This window comes from Cyprinus carpio, chromosome B2 (genome assembly GCF_018340385.1).
Source record: "Cyprinus carpio isolate SPL01 chromosome B2, ASM1834038v1, whole genome shotgun sequence".
In the NCBI taxonomy this organism is placed as follows: Eukaryota; Metazoa; Chordata; class Actinopteri; order Cypriniformes; family Cyprinidae; genus Cyprinus; species Cyprinus carpio.
This window is the reverse complement of record NC_056598.1, coordinates 9,234,199-9,241,814: the sequence shown is the minus strand read 5'-3', so window position 1 is coordinate 9,241,814 and position 7,616 is coordinate 9,234,199. Positions and strand designations below refer to the sequence as shown.

At 34.8% G+C, this 7,616-nt stretch overlaps 1 long non-coding RNA gene across 1 annotated transcript; it reads left to right on the top strand.

Moving 5' to 3' along the window:
• The first annotated feature begins 1,292 nt into the window (after positions 1–1,292).
• On the top strand, positions 1,293–2,023 carry LOC122136350. Its single transcript, XR_006154082.1, has 5 exons — positions 1,293–1,370; positions 1,451–1,495; positions 1,589–1,684; positions 1,768–1,813; positions 1,909–2,023. It is a non-coding gene; the product is annotated as an uncharacterized LOC122136350 (long non-coding RNA).
• Positions 2,024–7,616: the final 5,593 nt, after the last annotated feature.

The window sequence follows — 7,616 nt, the reverse complement described above, 5'->3', positions numbered from 1 at the left end:
CTTCATGCACCTAATAGCAATACATTTTCAGTGTACAATACAGTACACTTCAAACTTCCTCCTTTATCCATAATGATTCTCCACTCCATGAACTGTTTTTATGAAGCAGCACAAAACCAATAAAAAGGTAAATTGAATTCCTATCATATCAGCAAAGTTTGAACTGATTTGTTCAAGCCCTTCACCTGTTAATACAATTTCAGGTTTGTGCATGAAAAATCAATAACTACTGTCCACTACTATCAAAAGGTGAGTGTACAGAGGTCTACATTAGTTACAATTTAATTTACAATTTATCAAGCAGTTAATGTCCCATGAATATATTTTCAGATTTCTACAATATGCTACACTTCAAACTTCATTCTCCATTATGATTCTCTGCTCCATGAACTGTTTTTATGAAGCAGCACAAAACCGATTAAAAAGGTAAATTCCATTGTATAATCTGTGCAAAATTGAATTGACTCATTTCTTTGAGCAGTAATTTAAAACAATCATATTCTTTCAGTTTTGTGCAGAACAAGTCAATAACTACTGTCCACTACTCCCAAAAGGTGAGTGTGCAGATGTCTACATAAAGTGCTAAATGATCTAGTTGTGCAAACACTTGAATTATCAAGCAGTTCATGTTCCATGAATATATTTTCAGATTTCTGCAATATGCTACACTTCAAACTTCCTTATCCATAATGATTCTCCACTCCATTAACTGTTTTTATGAAGCAACACACAAAACCATTAAAAAGGTAAATTCCATTGCATGATGTCTGCAAATCTTGAATTGACATTTCTTCAAGCGCTGCTTCACCTAATAGCAATACATTTTCAGGTTTGTGCATCAAAACTCAATACCTACTGTACACTACTCCCAAAAGGTGAGTGTACAGATGTCTACATAAATTGTTAAATGTTTTAGTTGTGGAAACAGTTTAATTATTGAGAAGTTAATGTTACATGAATATATTTTCAGATTTCTGCAATATGCTACACTTCAAACTTCCTTCCATTATGATTCTCCGCTCCATGAATTGTTTTTATGAAGCAGCACAAAACCAATAAAAGGTAAATTGAATTCCTATCATATCAGCAAAGTTTGAACTGATTTGTTCAAGCCCTTCACCTGTTAATACAATTTCAGGTTTGTGCATCAAAACCCAATACCTACTGTCCACTACTCCCAAAAGGTGAGTGTACAGATCTCTACATAAATTGCTAAATGTTTTAGTTGTGCAAACACTTTTAATTACCAAGTAGTTAATGTTCCATGAATGTATTTTCAGATTTCTGCAATTCGCCACACTTGAAGCTTCCTCCTTTGATTCTCCACTCCATGAACCATTTTTATGAAAAGGCACACAACTGATAAAAAGGTACATTTTAATTGTATGTCTGCAAAACTTGAATTGACTCGTTTCTTGAAACAGTGTTTCACCTGTTAACATATTTTCAGGTTTGTGCATCAAAACCCAATATCTGCTGTCCACTACTCTCAAAGGTAAGTGTGCAGATGTCTACATTAGTTTCAAAATGTTTTAGTTGTGTAAACACTATTTATCAAGCAGTGAATATTTCATGAATGTATTTTCAGATTTCTGCAATATGCTACACTTCAAACTTCCTTATCCATAATGATTCTCCACTCCATTAACTGTTTTTATGAAGCAACACAAAACCAATTAAAAAGGTAAATTCCATTGCATGATGTCTGCAAATCTTGAATTGACATTTCTTCAAGCGCTGCTTCACCTAATAGCAATACATTTTCAGGTTTGTGCATCAAAACTCAATATCTACTGTCCACTACTCCCAAAAGGTGAGTGTACAGATGTCTACATAAAGTGATAAATGGTCTAGTTGTGCAAACACTTGAATTATCAAGCAGTTAATGTTCCATGAATGTATTTTCAGATTTCTGCAATACGCTACACTTCAAACTTCCTTCTCCATTATATGATTCTCCGCTCCATTAATTGTTTTTATGAAGCAGCACAAAACCAATAAAAAAGGTAAATTCCATTGTATAATCTGTGCAAAATTGAATTGACTCATTTCTTTGAGCAGTAATTTAAAACAATCATATTCTTTCAGTTTTGTGCAGAACAAGTCAATAACTACTGTCCACTACTCCCAAAAGGTGAGTGTACAGATGTCTACATAAAGTGCTAAATGGTCTAGTTGTGCAAACACTTGAATTATCAAGCAGTTAATGTTCCATGAATGTATTTTCAGATTTTTGCAATTCGCTACACTTCAAACTTCCTTCTCCATTATATGATTCTCTGCTCCATGAACTGTTTTTATGAAGCCACACAAAACCAATAAAAAGGTAAATTTAATTCCTATAATATCAAAGTTCAAGCCCTTCACCTGTTAATACGCTTTCAGATTTGTGCATCAAAACTCAATACCTACTCTCCACTACTTTCAAAAGGTGAGTGTACAGATGGCTAAATGTTCTAGTTGTGCAAACACTTGAATTATCAAGAAGTTAACATTCCATGTATGCATTTTCAGATTTCTGCAATACGCTACATGTGAAACTTCCTCCTTATCCTATATTTGATTCTCTACGCCATGAACTGTTTAAATCAAGCAGCACAATACCATTAAAGAGGTAAATTAAATTCATATATCTGCAAAACTTGAATTGATAACTTTCTTAAAGCAGTCTTTCACCTGTTAATACATGTTCAGGTTTGTGCATCAAAACCCAATATCTACTGTCCACTACTATCAAAAGGTGAGTGTGCAACTAACATAGAACTCTGTACAATGTTTTAGTTGCGTAAACACTATTTATCAATCAGTTAATGTTCCATGAATATTTTCAGATTTCTGCAATATGCTACACTTCAAACTTCCTTGATGAGTTAATGTTCCATGAATGTTTTTTCAGATTTCTGCAATACGCTATACTTCAAACTTCCTTATCCTATATTTGATTCTCCGCCTCATTAACTGTTTTTATGAAGCAGCACAAAACCAATAAAAAGGTAAATTTAATTCCTACAATATCAGCAAAATTTGAACTGATTTGTTCAAGCCCTTCACCTGTTAATACAATTTCAGGTTTGTGCATCAAAACTCAATATCTACTGTCCACTACTCCCAAAAGGTGAGTGTACAGATGTCTACATAAAGTGCTAAATGTTTTATTTGTGCAAACACTTTATCAAGAAGTTAATGTTCCATGAATGTATTTTCAGATTTCTGCAATACGCTACACTTCAAACTTCCTTCTCCATTATATGATTCTCCACTCCATGAACTATTTTTATGAAGCACACAACCAATAAAAATAAAAGGTAGAATATAATATCCTTTGTGCTTATTAATCAGAAGTTGATACTAATTGGACTTAATTTATTGATTTTTCTGCTTGTCTTTCTTACAGTGAATACAAAACCATTGTTCAAGTATCTTCAGAAAATGTCCCGGTGACACTCTAAACTGATGCAGGCAGTCAATAGGCAAAGATATCACACATGCATAACCACAAAAGTAACACAATTATATATGAAATGTTGGATGGATGGCTTGTATTATATTTAGCCTATGTACAGCAAATGTAGATGCCAGCCAAAGGAGGATGGCTTGCCCCTGCTGAGTCTGGTTCCTCTCAAGGTTTCTCCTTATACCTCTCTGCTGATGATGCTCCTCTTCACTAATTTAGGGAGTTTTTCCTTGCCACTGTTGCCTTCTGGCTTGCTCACTGGGGTATTAAGGCACAATATTTCAAATGTATACTGTGTAAAGTGTTTTTAAAGAATAAATACATGATGATTTAGAATATACTTTTGTCCTTGCTTTCATGAACTTCCATGTACTCTATCAAGGTCCTTATTTGTTTACTGATCTACATTTAGATGTTCGAAGTAGATTTTTTTTTTTTTTTTTTTTAATTGACATATCTGAGCACAATTCATATCACACTGTGCTACATTGAGGATCCATGGTAATGGATAAAATGATACAATAGTAATCCTTTTCTTTGCATTCAGGTTATTTGATTGATGTACTATTAAACCTGGAATTGGGGAGAAAATGGTTTAAATAAATTTTAGTGTACACAACAGAAGTATTCTTGCTGTAAGGCTTAAATGATGATCCCATTTAAATCTCTTGAGGAAAAACTGAAAGCTCGACTAAAGGCAGATTTCAAATATTTTTGAAAAAAAATAAAATGCTTTGCTATAGTATACTATGGCAGTAGTTGACCCACTCAATACACAGATATTTTTGTGCATAACTGTCAATTTAACAAGTATAAAAGTTAGTTGAAATGTTGCAAAGATTTCCCTGTATTGTTGATCAGATGTTCTATTACAATGTCACCCCACAGAAGAATTGAAACCTGTGACTTCATCTGTGAGAGCACAATTCTTATCACACTGCAAAACACATGGCACACAGTCACTATAATGTTAAAGATGTGTTTTAATATAAAAAGGAACACAGATGAACCATAAACTTTCATGCTGACAAACAATGTTTTTGAAGTGTAGTGCAGAGCAAGAAGAGCAAATACAGCAGAAATGTAATATACATAAAAAAAAATAAGTTCAGAAGTAAAGAAGTTGAAAAATGATCAGAAGTTTAAGCGAGAATGAACAAAAATACATTCCTGCTTCAATACACTCATAAAATCCAACATCTGGAACAAACACAATATGGACCACCCTGGATTTGAACCCACAACCTTAGAAGTTCAGAACCAACAGCTTAGCAGAGTGCACCACTCAGTCAATGCACTTCATGGTATACTGCAGAAGAGAGGTAAAGGTGTGAGAATGATCTCACAACTTCAAAATCAAACAGAAGTTCAGATGAGAATGAACAAAAACATCTTTTTTTCATTTATTACAAACACATGGAATACCCAACATCTGGAACAGAAGCAACATCAACCTCCCTGGATTCGAACCCACAACCTCTCAGGTTCAGAACCAGTGCCTTAGCCAAGTGTGCCACATTAGTTGACACACATTTGACAAGCCGCAGAAGAAAGGTTAAGGTGTGAGAATGATCTCTTAAAAGCCCAAATTAGCATTTGAGCCAGATTAGCGTGCTAAGCTAAAAAATGCTAACATTGCTCAAAGTTAACCAGATAGCTCAAGAGACCCATTAGAATGAATAGAAACATGTTAGCATGTTAGCTTATTAGCATGCTAAGCTAACTAGCACAAATCAACTAGCACCGTGCCGGTCAACTTCAGAGATGTACATGTCGGGAACGGGAGTGTAAATCAAAAATCTGTTCAGTCATTTCTGTCCGGCTCGGTCTGAAGATCATTTGATAAAATTTTGAACAAAATTGAACAAGATTCCAGGGAGGAGTAGCGAAAAAAAACAGTTTTTCATTCCATTCAATATGGCAGACAGACACCATGTTGGAAAATGACAAATGACGAAATGACATCAAAATAACAAAAATCGATCAACGATTTCAAAAGTTATAAGGGGTTTTGCAAGAATCGTTATATCTCTTGAACACTAGATGGTCTTCAAACTGGGGTTCCTCCGGCACATGGTGTTGATGATGCCTACCGATTTGTGTGCAGATTTGTCCAGTAGATAAAAAGATATCACAATTTATGACAAATTTCAAAATGGCGGACAGGTGGCCCAGGTGGTCTTGACAGAATTGACATCCACAGATTCAGAATGACCCAAAGAATCCATAGACAACAAGATCAAAATTTTCTGACGAATTGTTCAGAAGTTATAAGCAAAAAAGTGATTTTTTTTTGTATCTCAACACCCATAGGTGGCGCTGTTCCCAACTTAGGCATGGACCCTCAGATCATGGTGTAGATGAAATGTACCAAGTTTGGTTTAGATTGATCAAAGTTTGGCCGAGATACAGCCTCTGAACCGATTTTGGGTCGGCCTCGTTAAGTTCACAATATAATTACTTTTGAACAAAGATGAATATCAAAAATCTGTTCAGTCATTTCTGTGCGGCTCAGTCCAAAGATCATATGAGCCAAATTTCAGAAGAATTGGACCAATTTTGAAGGAGGAGTAGTGTTTAGACTGAATACTGTACTTTTCAAAATGGCCACTACTGTAATGGGCGGAGCCTTAATGTAAGATATGGAATGGAATCTCCATGAAGAGCATGTTCAGGTGTACTAAGTTAAATTTTCATAGAATTAGGGGTTCAAGAGTTATTAACATTTAAACATTGAATTTTTGGACTGTTGGTGGCTCTATAGAGTTGGGCCTAGAGACCCCAAAGTTGGTCAGATCACTAATAATGGCCATCTCTACAAGTGTGCCAAATTTCATCATTTTCCCATGTTCCCTTCATAGGGCTGCCATAGACTCCCATTGGGGAAAAATAATAATAAAACATACAGATACAATAGGGGCTACAGACCTTCGGGCTTGGCCCCTAATAATAATATAATAATAAAACTACGCCCTTTCAGGGCTTGGCCCCTAAATATAGATTCTACAGCGTCTAATACTTTAGTTTTAACCATCGCACCCAAAGATAAACTGCAGTGCTTTACAACTATAGGACAGGAAGAGCTAAATAATCTTATCACTGCATCTAAACCAACAACATGTTTATTAGATCCTGTACCCACTAAATTACTGAAAGAGTTATTACCTGTAGCAGAAAAAAACGCTTCTCAATATTATTAACTCGTCGTTATCTTTAGGTCACGTCCCAAAACCATTCAAGCTGGCGGTTATTAAGCCTCTTATTAAGAAACCACAACTAGATCCTAGTGAACTGGCAAATTACAGATCCATTTCAAATCTTCCATTTATGTCTAAAATATTAGAAAAAGTTGTGTCTGCACAATTGTGCTCCTTCCTGCAAAAAAAAAAAAAAAAGATCTCTATGAAGAATTTCAGTCGGGTTTCAGGCCCCATCATTGCACAGAAATTGCACTTGTTAAAATTACAAAAAAAATGGTTTATATTTTAACCAGAATAAAGGCATTGTCAGCAATTCATCAACTTTATGCAAGCAATACTTTACATAATCTTTTTCAGACATATGAAATCCACTGAAGTCAGAACTTCTTCTATACAAGAGATTCTATACTCCATCCAGCACATCATTCTATATATCTCACCTTTCATAATGAATAAACCCACTGATAAAAAATATAAAATGTAGTAGTGTCAGTATAAACTCTGAAGTGACTAATTCCTCTACATGCACCTAATAAACAAATGGTATTTTCAGAAGCTGTGCATCAAATCTCAGAATAATAACTACTTTCCACTCACTCTCAAAAGGTGAGTGTGGTAGAGATTGTACCTCTATTAGTTAACAAGTTTTTCAGGCAAGTGCCTTTATCATTTTGTTAATGTTCCTTCAATGTATTTTCAGATTTCTACAATACAGTACACTTCAAACTTCCTCCTTTATCCATAATGATTCTCCACTCCATGAACTGTTTTTATGAAGCAGCACAAAACCAATAAAAAGGTAAATTGAATTCTATCATATCAGCAAAGTTTGAACTGATTTGTTCAAGCCCTTCACCTGTTAATACACCCCTCAGGTTTGTGCATCAAAACCCAATACCTACTGTCCACTACTATCAAAAGGTGAGTGTACAGAGGTCTACATTAGTTACAATTTAATTTAC